The sequence below is a fragment of the Tamandua tetradactyla genome, chromosome 17 (assembly GCF_023851605.1).
Source record: "Tamandua tetradactyla isolate mTamTet1 chromosome 17, mTamTet1.pri, whole genome shotgun sequence".
Classification (NCBI taxonomy): domain Eukaryota; kingdom Metazoa; phylum Chordata; class Mammalia; order Pilosa; family Myrmecophagidae; genus Tamandua; species Tamandua tetradactyla.
This window is the reverse complement of record NC_135343.1, coordinates 13,422,579-13,435,552: the sequence shown is the minus strand read 5'-3', so window position 1 is coordinate 13,435,552 and position 12,974 is coordinate 13,422,579. Positions and strand designations below refer to the sequence as shown.

The 12,974-nt window shown below is 47.3% G+C and overlaps 1 long non-coding RNA gene across 5 annotated transcripts in view; it reads left to right on the top strand.

The window, feature by feature from the left end:
* Positions 1-610: 610 nt before the first annotated feature.
* The window catches only part of LOC143660736 (uncharacterized), a 60,682-nt gene continuing 48,318 nt past the window's right edge, over positions 611-12,974 (top strand). For 2 of the 5 annotated variants that reach the window (XR_013164218.1, XR_013164219.1), the window contains exons 1-3: positions 611-2,128; positions 2,330-2,474; positions 11,258-11,397. This is a non-coding gene — a long non-coding RNA (uncharacterized LOC143660736). Of the gene's footprint in view, positions 2,129-2,329; positions 2,475-7,129; positions 7,809-11,257; positions 11,398-12,974 lie in introns of those variants that run through there. The other 3 variants (XR_013164217.1, XR_013164216.1, XR_013164215.1) reach the window with 3 other exon arrangements.

Sequence of the window (12,974 nt, the reverse complement as noted above, 5' to 3'; positions counted from 1 at the left end):
TGTCTTCCTTTGCCCGTTCCTCTCGGTGAGGCCCACGTGCCCGGCTTCTGGCTAAGGGAATGGTGCGCAGCCCTCCCAAACCCCTCCTGGGACCCGGACCCCCGAGGGGGCCCTTTTCTGATGGCGGGAGACTGAGCACGCTGCAGAGGCACCTGCTGTCAGGAAGGGAAACATCTGCTTGTTTTGTTTACATTTCATCCAGATGTCTGGGTGCCATGCAGACACAGCCTGTGGGTCTGAAGGCTGTGGCTGGAAACCGAGCTTCCTTGTGCTGGGACCTGGGTGGAGGGAGGGAGGGACTTCGGACAGAGAAGGGAATGGGGCCGGGCGAGGCGGGAAGGCGAGCTGGGGAGCCCGGGGTGGGGTGGGGGGAGGCTCACAGCTGTGGCAACGTGACTCCTAATAAACACTGACCTGTTTACAAAGCCATCGCTGCACACAAGCATTTGCTAAATCTTGATTTGTAAAAAAATCGTCCCTAACGGTGCTTCGCGCTACTTAGCAGATGCAGAGCAGGGGCCTACTGTGCGCGCGCCCGCCCCGCCCCCGGGCCCGCCCCGCCCACCCCGTCTGCCCCGCCCCCGGACCCGCCTCCGGGCCCGCCCCGCCCCCCGCCAGCCCCGCCCGGACGCAAAGCAAAGCAGCCTCCCGAGACCCCTGGCCGAGGCGGCCAGTTAACAATGCCCGGCAGTGAGCATAAATCACCCCCGTGCCCCTTTTTCCTTGGGTTCAGGGCTGGAAAGTATCAGAACTGTGAAAATAGTTGGGATGTTTCGCTTTATTAGTGATAAAATATTGGTCGTCAGCGTGCGCAGTTTCACGCACTGCCTCCGACAGTTGGAGCAGTAATTGTGATGAATAGGGGTGCAGGGGCAGGGCTGCAGGCGGACAGGAAGGCTCGGTGGATTGAAAATATTAGGATTGATTAAAGGCCAAAGACTTTATAAATTTATCAGTACTGGATATATCCTCCTGGGGCTGGGGCGGGGGAGGGCTGCTACCCACTCAGCCAGTCGGAAAAAGAACTATGGTCGAATGCTTTCTTCGCTCTTCCCTTCATGCCCCAAACACGTTTAACCTACAGTTGATTAAACGAGCAGAAATTGGCCTGTTATTTGTGCTCTTTCCCTTCTGCCTGGAGGTGAGGTCTGTGCAGACGTGGATGTGGGCAGGAGCCGTCCCATCTCTCCCTGGAGAGGAAAGAGGCCCTTTCCCTGGGATTGAGCCGGCCACCCTACGCCCAGCGCTCAGCCACGGGGCTGCTGGGCCATCAGGGCAGAGCCTGCGTGGACTGTGATCAGGAACAACTCTGCTGCCGGGCCAAGGAGCCCTCGGGGCACAAAGGGTCATCTGGTTGATTCTGGTCTTCGCAGGAGGAGTGTCTGGCTTCCTGCTATTAAAGAGATCTTTGTAACTCTTAGGCTGCCAGAAAAGCTCAGAGTTAAACTTTCTGTTGAATCACAGTAACAGCATCACCTGCCTGTCACAATAGGTTTGTTTATGGCACAAACATGTATCCAGGCAGGAAACTTTATAGGGCTGGAGGTAAAACAGGTGACACAATAGATGAAAAACTCTAATGGAGATTATATTCTAGGGGGGAGTGAGAAAAAAACCATAAAATATCATAAATTATATAGTATATTATATTGTAATAAGTCCTAAGGAGAATAATAAAGGAGAGAAGGAGGAGAGGGAGGAGCCAGGGATGGGGGCAGTGGGAAAGGGTGACAGTTCTGGTAAGAAGGGAATTGCGAAGAAGACCTGGAGAAGGTGAGGGAATGTGCGTGGTTATTGGAAGGAAGTGCACTCACCTATGAAGTTGTTTTAATTGCACTAGATGTGAGTATTTTAGTATTGGCTGTCCACTTCCCTTTTGGAATTACGTGTGGAGATAAAAACATAGATAGAAAATGAATAAGGTAGACCAAAACTTTCTCAGAGAAAGGGATTTCCAAAACCCTAGACTGATGGCTTGCAAAGATTACCTGGGCCCTACCCCCAGAGTTTCTAAATCAGCAGTCTGAAGTGGATTCTGAGGATTTGCCTTTCTAACAAGTTTCTGGGGCTGCTGCTGCTACTGATCCAGGGGCCACACTTTGAGAATGACAGCGTTGTCTCTGTTCAGGTGAGACTTCCAGGAGGAGATAAACTCCTGAATAAAATTTGGGAAGATGGACAAATAGCAATTTTTTAATCTCATGCTTTAAAACAAGGCACAGTAAAAATTCTATTAGCCAGTGAGTGCAGACTGCGGGCCAAACTGCAGATAGCTGAGGGAATGGTTTGGTTGGCTGAAGGTGAAGCTGACTCTCCTTCCTTTCTCCAGAATTCTGGGCTGGAGCAGAGAAGGGGAGAGTCAGCAAGCAGAGGGGGAAAAATCTGCATTGGGCCAGTGTGTTGGCCAGATCGAGAGCTGTGGAGTAGAAGTCAGGGAGGGGAAGCTGGAGTAGAGTTGCCTCTCCTAGACCAAGGTAAACCTCATGAGGCTGGGGAATGAGGGTGGACACAAACTTTAAAGGTGGGTTTTCCCAAAATATGCTCCACCCATAACACTCCTCCCAAGGGATGTTTGTAGAAATCACCAAAAAAGAAAGCCATCTTTTGTGCAATATGTTTACAGCAGACCCATGTTAAACAAATTTCTTTTTTGTAGGAGTTCTTAGGGTCTCTAATATGTAAATGTGCATTGTGAACCAATCCAAGAAGATGTAATATTCGATATTTCTTAAACTTTTTGGCCACAGAACCACCCTTTTTTCACGGAGAAGCTTGTAAGACTAGTGTACAGAGGGACATACTTTAGAAAAGACTGCTTTAAGGACTAAATGGTTGCCTCTAGCACTGAAGGGTGAGGTGTCTAAACCCTCCCCCAGCCAGGAATTCAGGACACACCTCCACAGATAGGCAATCTATCTTTTGTTCCCTGAAAGACCTCTAGGTGGGCTTAGAAAGGCCTGCAGATCTGCCCAGGTCCTAAGCCTCTCCTGGATCCCAAGACCCCACAGTTCTTTGAGGAGAAAGCCTTTAGCCTTGGCCTCTTGAACTTACGCATGGCTTGGGCAGGATGGGAAGACATATTCCCACTCAGATCTGCATCTTGCTCAAACACACTCCCACCACATGAAGTGTGTGAAAGGAGCACATGCTGGGCTGGTCTGATTGGGCAGATGGGGTGTGGTCTACACTGGATCAGAGACCGTGGCTGATGCCTGTAAGCAGGGCTGACGAGGCTTGCAGAGCTCAGGAGGAAGGAGGGGCCGGGAGGCCCAGATGTGTGTGGAAACCAGCAGCCCTGATATTTACGACTATGATGGTCTTTCTCTAGTGGACCCACTTTGGAACATAAATAAACATAATGGGCTTCAAATAATTGTGACAACAGTGTTTAAACCCCAGACTGTGGTCCAGGGCAATGGATGTCTCTCTCCCTAGAAAGCCCCAGGTAGTCAGTGTTGGCTCAGTCCTAATCTTAGAGCACCCATGTCTCAGTGGGTTTTCAGTTAAAGAGATTGGGGTGGAGAGTGGTTGGGGAGTGAACCAGAAGAGAGAGCTCTGTTTTTGTAGAATGTGCCAGGCTGAAACGTATTACTTATCTCATCCAACTCCCAGCTGGGGCAGATTTCAGGTTTTGCCTCCATGCTGTCCCCTGCCCAGCCATTCCCAGAAGTTGTTGCTGAGACACACAAAGTCATAAATTTGATTCAAGGCCCAGGCACGTGTTAAAAAGAGTTCGTAAGGGTGAGACGTCCTGACATCCTGTAGGAAAGAAGGACACAAACCTGCAAAGTGTGGCAAAAAGAAATAAAGGGCTGTCACGTAACATTCTGAAGTAAGAGAAGAAAATGACAGTTGAGACTAGTTTCTGCTGAGTGGAAACGGGACTTTCCATGGAAGGGAAGACCTAAAGAGAGGCGCGGAGATGGGGAGCACAAGGAATGATCAGAGAATCGTGGAGTGGAGTGAGAAAAAGCAGGAAAAACATGTTGGAGTTGGAACTTGGGTTGATTTACCTTTCATAGTAAGGGATGTAGACTCTATCAAATAAACACTAGGAAGCCAGGTTTCATTTTATTTTGTATTTTTAAGTAATACATGCCCCAAAGTGGATTCATTTGCTTGAGAGAAATCATTTGGTTTGCCTGACTTTAGGTAAGAGTAAAACCTCCAAACAATGCAAAAGTATATTAAGTGAAAAGTAAGCCTCTCTCCCATCCCCAGGCTGTATGTGCTGCGATAGTCCCACTTATAACATACATAACCTATAGAATAATTCTCGTTCCTTTCCCAGTTTCTTGTGTATTCTTTCAGAGATAATCCAGTCTATGCAAGAATACATGTGACTCTATCTCTCTGACATGTGTAAGTCACAATTATTCGTCTGTGATGGATCTGTCCCTTGGAGCCCCTTTAGATGGAGTGTGTTGTGTCCCACAGTTTATTTAATAAGACATTTCGTGTTTCCAGTCTTTTTCAACTTCAAGCGATGATGCAGTGAATATCTGTGCTGGTTTGAAAGAAAATATGCCCCCTAGAAAAGCCATGTTTTTTTTTTTAATTAATTAAAAAAAATTAACTAACACAACATTTAGAAATCATTCCATTCTACATATGCAATCAGTAATTCTTAATAACATCACATAGATGTATGATCATCATTTCTTAGTACATTTGCATCGATTTAGAAAAAGAAATAGCAAGACAACAGAAAAAGAAATAAAACGATAATATAGAGAAAAAAATAAAAACAAAAAATACAAAAAAATATATAAAAACAAATAAACAAAAAAACTATAGCTCAGATGCAGCTTCATTCAGTGTTTTAACATAATTACATTACAATTAGGTAGTATTGTGCTGTCCATTTTTGAGTTTTTGTATCTAGTCCTGTTGCACAATCTGTAGCCCTTCAGCTCCAATTACCCATTATCTTACCCTGTTTCTAACTCCTGATGGTCTCTGTTACCAATGATATATTCCAAGTTTATTCTCGAATGTCGGTTCACATCAGTGGGACCATACAGTATTTGTCCTTTAGTTTTTGGCTAGTCTCACTCAGCATAATGTTCTCTAGGTCCATCCATGTTATTACATGCTTCATAAGTTTATTCTGTCTTAAAGCTGCATAATATTCCATCGTATGTATATACCACAGTTTGTTTAGCCACTGGTCTGTTGATGGACATTTTGGCTGTTTCCATCTCTTTGCAATTGTAAATAATGCTGCTATAAACATTGGTGTGCAAATGTCCGTTTGTGTCTTTGCCCTTAAGTCCTCTGAGTAGATACCTAGCAGTGGTATTGCTGGGTCGTATGGCAATTCTATATTCAGTTGAAAAGCCATGTTTTAGTCAAACTCCTATTTCATAAAGGTAGAATAATCCCTTTTCCATACTGTATGTTTGAAACAGTAATCAGATCATCTCCCTGGATGATGTGATTTAGTCAAGAGTGGTTGTTAAACTGGATTAGGTGACGATATGTCTCCACCCATTTGGGTGGGTCTTGATTGGTTTATTGAAGTCCTATAAAAGAGGAAATGTTTTGGAGAATGGGAGATTCAGAGAGAGCAGAGAATGCTGCAGCACCATGAAGCAGAGAGTCCACGAGCTAGTAACTTTTGAAGATGAAGAAGGAAAATGCCTCCCTGGAGCTTCATGAAACTGGAAGCCAGGAGAGAAAGCTAGCAGATGATGCCATATTTGCCATGTGCCCTTCTCACTTGAGAGAGAAACTCTGAACTTCATTGGCCTTCTTGAACCAAGGTATCTTTCCCTGGATGCCTTAGATTGGACATTTCTGTAGATTTGTTTTAACTGGGACATTTTCTTGGCCTTAGAACTGTAAGCTAGCAACTCATTAAATTCCTCTTTTTAAAAGCCATTCCATTTCTGGTATATTGCATTCCGGCAGCTGGCAGGCTAGAACAATATCCTTGGATGTAAATTCATAGAAGTGGAATTGCTTAATCAAAGGGTATTTGCATTTTTAATTTTGATAGATTCACGTGAGAAATTTTTAAGCAAGAGATGGTAGGCCCAGATCTATTTTTGGAAGATCCTTTTGGAGGCAATGAGATGATGGGCAAAGGGGAAGGGACAAAGTTGGAGGGGGCTCTCATTCAACCGAGACTAGAGACAGTTACTAGAGACACTAGTAACTGATTAGATGTCTACTTGAAGAAAAGGAAAGACAACACTGAGGTCCAGAGCCTCAAGATGGGGATGGATTAACCAAGAGATATGAGGAGTGGCTTTTACTAGATTCTCAAACAAGAATGTGTTTGCATTGGTGGGAAAGTGGAAAGCTAAGATATGACTATGACCTTCAGGCCCTGTAGAGCAGGAAGAAGGGTGAGGCCTGAAAAAGAGTTAGAGGGTCCTCATGTCCCCTACAGTGCACTGACCGAACATGCCATATAGGTACAGACAAGGAGGAAATCAAGAGCAGGGACTGTGGAGTCCATGAGTTGGCAAACGGCTTATGAACTGTGTTGGCTTATGCTTATGGCTGGAACCAACACTCACCATATTTCAATGGCTCAACACAATAGAAGATTATTTCTAGCTCACATCATCATCCAATGAAGTTTGGTGAGGGAGGGGCTCTGCTCCACGTACTCATTCAGTATCCTAGATTCTTCCATCTTCAGGCTCTTACCTCTTCTAGGTCCTCAGGGTCCTCTCCATTCAGCCATCAGATGGGAAAAGACAGGTTTATGGACCAGAACTGAAAATGACTAATGACACTTCTACCCACTCTCTGTTGGCCAGAATCCAGTCATATGGCTGCGTCTAATTGCAAGGGAGCCTGGGAAATGGCATTTGGCTGTATGCCCAGGAGGAAAAGGGAAATGCTTTAGTGAACAGCTAGCTGGCTTCTATCCCCAATACAGTGTGTCCTCAGAGGTTTAGGTCTTACATTTGTAAAATGAGAATAATGATACTTTCTATCTCATATTGTTGTTGTGAGGATTAAATGAGATGTTGTATGCCAACCATTTGGTCTGGCACACGTAGATGGATAATATTAATTGCGGTGAATATTGATGCACATCCACAGTGTATACTCACTGGCCCTGACCCCAACAGCAGTTGTGATTCTCCCTGTCTTTCTCTGCCCACTCCAGGTCTATACAGATAGAGGAAAGCTCGGTCTGTTTACGAGTGACCTGGATCATTCTGGCCCCAAAGTAGGTTGACTTTCTTGAAATAAATCATTTGGTTTGGCTGACTCCACGGATCAAATTCATGAGCTCACTCCAAATCTCACCCTGCTTGGTCCGTGTAGACACAGCTGCAACCTGTGCCAGAGCGCCCAGCTCACAGCGTCACAAAACATACAGGCCGCCGGACGATTCTTGTTCGTTCTTTCATGTTATTCCCACACTTATGAAGTCTGGAGGGAAGCTGAATGTTTGCTGTTCTGGGATCATTTGAAGCCGGGCATGCAAAGAGTTCCGAGTCGCTTTCAAGTCTGCCTGTAGGAAATCTATCTTGGCAACCAGACAACTAGAATTAGTTATTAAAGGCATGTCAAATGAATAAAGACACCTCTGTGAGGAAAACCGCAAGAGCAGTTACTTTTTCTAATATGAATGGGAGGCTAATATCAAATCACCTTTAATTTTCCACTCTTTCTTTGCAGTTTGGATGGTAGGTCAAATCTAATAATACAGATACAACGGAGAACCATTTCTGTTTTCATCCATCATAGTACATATGCCCACTGCAGATGTGTGTCTTAAAAGTCAGAGTCTGGAATTTAAACGAGTACCTGGATACTGGCAAGGCTGGATGCCAAGTCTGTGTTGCCCTCCCGGGCTGTGAGAAACCGACCCCTTCCCCGCCCCCCAACACACACACACACACACACACACACACAAAGAATAAAGCACGGCCTTGTCCATGGAACCACGTATCCCGCAGAGGATGGGTCACGATACGTGACAAAAGGCAAGAGTGACCAAAGAGGCACTCCCAGCTTAGGGCTGGGGAGCAGAGGGGTGTGAAGGTATTTTGAGCATGCTAGCCGCTGTACAGATATGACTCACCAAGGGTGCAGCAAACCCTTTTGTCCATGAGGGCTATTATTCAGGGTCACAGCAGAGAGATCTGCAGACAGGGAAAGTGGTGACAAACAAAGGGAGGATGTGCATTATGGTGGCTAAGAGGCTCCAGTGTTTGACACGTGGTCTGGGTTCAAACCCAAGTCTTGTTATAAAGGACAAATTACTCAGTTTCTCAGCTTCCTCTTCTAATAATACCCACCTCACATAGTTGTTGTGAGGATTAAATGAGCTAAATTCTCATAAAGGGCTGAGAGCAAATGTTGGTGCAGAGTAAGCGCTCACTGAATGTTGACTATTATTACTACTGTGATTGTTTTTCCGTCATTATCAATAGCAGTTGAGGGCCAAGTGGTCATTTATGGCATTTGCCCCAGGATCGAGCCCTCAGCCAATACTGTGACCTTTGTCCTTACTTTCAGGTAGGGAGCATCTGGTCAGGGCTTGGCACCCCCGCCTCCTTTCCACTGACACTAAAGGCCACAGAGCTGGGCTGGGGTTTCTGGGTTTTGTCTGCGAGAGCCACGGTTGACCGTGGGTCACACTGTCTCAACTTACAGGCACACCTGGTGGAATGAGCAGGAGATCTCTCCGGGGCCATTTAGTCAAGAGAGATCAGGGGTCATGGCCACGGAGTCCTAGAGAGTTCTTAACCTTTTCTGCCCTAGTTCTCTCCATGCTTGATATTTTTCGATGCAATCATGATTTAATTAACTGACCAATAACAGTGTGGCCTCAATTACGTGCATAATTTCTTTGATCAGGATTCAAATGAAACAAAAGTGACTTACTTTTGGCATGTTTGTGCTTCCTCCTGGTTTCTAAAAAGGATTTCAGGTGGCTAATTAGTCTATGCAGAACCCAATGTGAAGATGGAGATGGAAAACTTCACCCAGATACTGGGTTATGGCCATCTTTTGAATGTTTGCCTTTGTGAATGAAAGCAAGCAGATAATTGATGAGATTTTATTTTTCCTGACTAGTTGTGGTGGGGTAGAAACACAGTCTTGGCCTACTGCAATGGACGGGGCCTCTCTGTGTGTGTGTGTGTGTGTGTGTGCCTGTGTCTGCTCGTCACAGAGGCTTAATTTCATTTAGTCCTTGTGACAAACCAATGAAGCAGGTATTATAATTATTACACATGAGAAAACTGAATTTAAGAAAGGCAGCATCATATTGGAGTCACTAGAGGGAAATTCCCGAAACTGCTGAACTGTGTTCCAGTAGCCTTGATTCTTGAAGACGAAACTTTTACAATGTGACTGTGTGATTGTGAAAACCTTGTGGCTGATGCTCCCTTCATCCAGGCTGTGGACAGATGAGTGAAAAATAAGGGCAATAAATAAGTAAATAATGGGGGCTGGGGGGGGTAAGGGGCAAAAAAGAAATTGGGGTAGATTGCAATCCTAGTGGTCAAAGAGAGGGAGGGGTATGGGGTATGGGATGGATGAGTTTTTTCTTTTTATTTCTTTTTCTGGAGTGATGCAAATGTTCTAAAAGTGATCATGGTGATGAATGCACAATTATGAGCCATTGATTGTATACTTTGGCTGTTCTGTATGATGTGTGAAGATATCTCAATACAAAATATACATATATAGAGAGAGTTTACCCAAGCTCCAGTACCAAAGCAGAGAAGAAGGGTGCATCCAATCTAGTCCAATTGACTCCAGAGACTGAGCTCTGTTGGCTTTGTAAAGGGAAGAGGAGGAATGAGTGGATGAGAGTGGGATGAGAGTGGGAATACAGAGGGAAAGACAGAAAACATCCCAGGGACAGGATAAAACATACATGGTGAAGTTTGAGCCATCCTGCTCACTCTGTTCTGGGGACCCCGAACTCTCAGAACCTGGATCTGTGACCTGCTCCCCCCACCCCCACCCTCTCTCTCCCCCTCCCTCCTTTTCTCTTCGTACCTGCGGGAGCCCTGACCTGCCACGATGACCGATGAACTCGTGTCCCGATGCTGGAATCTGGGAATCCTGTGGCCGTGGGGAGAAGGTCAGGACCCTGCTTCGGGGCCACTGCCTGGGGCAGGGGCAGGTCCCAGGTGCTCCTCAGCGGCTGGCCTGAGCTGGCTCACCTGTGGGAGGGTGCCCGGGGCAAGGGGGCGCAGCAGGGCCAGAGGGAGTGGGTCCCGCGGCCACCCTGCACCCATCTGCTCACGTCCTGCGCTTCCTGGGAGGGAGCGCAGAGAGTGAGAAGCCGGCAGTGTAGACGCTTCGCTGCAGGCGTTTCTCTCCTTCACTTGTCACCCGGGCTCAGCGCGCGAGTCATCCAGAAGTGGCCGTGACACTGTGGCTTTCATCGCCATCAGAGGGGACCCCGCGGGAGGGAAGCGCCTTTCTCTCGCTCCGGCCAGCGCCCCTCTCCCCTGGGCGGCACGCTGCCTGCCACCCGGGAGCGGCGGCTGTGAGCCTTGTCCCTGCCCACCTCCTTCCTTGACTCGGCACCTCTGCGGCGCCACTGCCTGAGCTCTCCTGAGCCGAGCCAAGCCAGGGGAAGCCCTGCATATAAGGCCTCAATTTCAGATTAGAGTCACAAATTTAATTTCCTATTCCTTAATTTAATTCTGCATTTTAGTTTTGTTTTTATTATTTACATGGGTTCCCTTTAATGATTCCAAATTGCTGCTGCCCTCTAGCAGTATTTTGTCTTAGGTTAACTTCTTGAAAACTGATCAGCGTTGGAGTTTACTCCGCGCTGGGTTTAGTTATTTTCTGAAACGAAGCACAATTAAATTAGAATAATGAACATGCTCTTTAGAGGATTAATTCATAATAAGCAGGCCATGTGCTACAGCTCACAGAAGAAAGGGCACGAGGATCGAAAGCTGTTTTTTCTCCCTAAATATGAAAAGTACATTCTGCAGAGCAGAACAAATCAGCTAATGACATCCAGAGCGCTGGCCGGCCCCAGAGCGGCACAGAGCTGGCATCTCGAGTCCGGCCGATCCCTGCCAACGCTGCTGCCTACCTTTCCCTCCCCGAGAAGGCTGGTGGTGGGACTCTGCCTGTGGCAGCTTTCTCCACAGTACAGCGGATAGAAGGCACCGTGGGCTGCCTCGATTCAGCCCCGGGAAGCCCAAACCCCACAACCTGCCATGCCACAAGCTTTACTTCCCAGAGCCCATTCATTCATTCATTCGCTCATTCATTCATTCTCTCATTCATTCATTCTCTCTTCCAGCAAATGTTTCATTGAGCTCCTGTTACATTCCCAGCACTGTTCTATGCCTTTGGGGTATATGCAGGGAAGAAAACAAAGACTTCTGCTCTCCTGGCAATTACATTCTGGTGAGGAGAGACAGACAACCAACAATAGGGATCGTAAGTAAATTGTATGGTCTGTTAGAAGGCGATGAGCTGGGAGGAAGGAGGAAGCGTGTGGGGGGTGGAGTGGAATGGGGGCACAGTCTGTGGGTGAACTTGTGATGGGTCATGGTAGGCTTGGTAGGCTTGGTTGAGGAGGTGTCATTTCAGCCAAGACGGTGAAGAGGTGAGAAACTGAGCCACAGAGATATCTGGGTCAAAGGGTGATCAGGGAAGAGGAAATGGCGGCCAAAGAGTGGAGGGAGGAGTGTGGCTGGCGAGTCCGAGGAAGGAGGAGGCCAGTGGGGCCTGGAAGTGGGGCGTGGGTAGGGGTTGAGGGGTCCAGGTCATGGACGGGGGTTTTGAGCAGAGGCAGGTGGTGATCTGATTTACACCAAAGTCTCACTCTGCTTGCTGGCTGCTGATAGCCTTAACGGGGTGAGAGCGGGTGGAAGCTGAGAGAGAGAAAGACACCCTCTCAGCCAGCTACCCTGCAAGGTAAGTCAGAAGAAGGCTTCTGCTGCGCAGCTGCCCCAGAAACAGGGGCAGATCAAAGCAGCAGAGGACCAACTTCTGCGGCAACCAAAGCGGGGAAGAGGTACAAACAAACAGAATGAATAAATAAGCAGATGAATGATTGATGAGCGGATGGGTGAATGATTAATAAATAAATGAATGATTGATGAATGAACGAACATATGGCCTGGAGTCAGCTTCTCTGTGCTTTGGGTATATTCTCTTCTGGGAACCGAGAAACAAAAATCCTCCAATGGCCCTCACCTCCAGAAATCCCCGCTGGAGTTGGGATTTGCATCCTAGGGGCAGAGAGGGCTTTGGTTTAGGAGCAGGGGCCCAAGACTTCTGGGTGGGGGGGGCTGGAGCAATTGGGGCCGGGATGGAGGGTGCTTGGTGTAGCCTGTTGGTCCCAAGGGAGGACAGCTCTGAGGCTGCAGGAGGAGGGGAGGGTGTTGGAGGAAGAAGGAAAGAAGAGAGATTTGTGCTTTGCTTTCCCAGTCCCACACTAGACGTTCTGCAGATGCTGGGCCTCTGATTCGTCTCATACTAGGCCCTGTTAAGACAGAGAGTCCCATCTCCACTGAGAGTGTGACTATATTATCCCAACAGGAGGGAAGTTCTCTGCGACTGAAGTTGTCCCAAAGTCCCCCGACAGGCAGGCTGGTGATGACTCCAGCTCAGGTCCACACGACCCTTCCCTGCTGAGTGTGTCTCTCTGCACTGGCCCCACCCAGATACTTCTAGAAGCTCTTGCCTCCCAGCAGCCCCATAGCCTGACTCAGTTTTGGTGGAGGGTCCTGCCTGGGCTTCCCATGGAATCTGGCCTGCAAGTTTGCAGTCCGAGTCTACCCAGGAGAATACATGTGTAAGTTCCATTTTATTTTCTGAACTCTAACAAACAGTCATTATCAAACTGGCTCCTACTCATTGTGAGCTTACTCAGGGCTAGATATTGGGCTAAGAGCTTTACATTCTTACATTCTCTCACTAACCCCGGGATGTAGATATTTTTACCCTCATTTTACAGATGAAAACGAGGCACAGGGAGGCCGAGTAACTTGCTGGTAACTGCAGGAGCC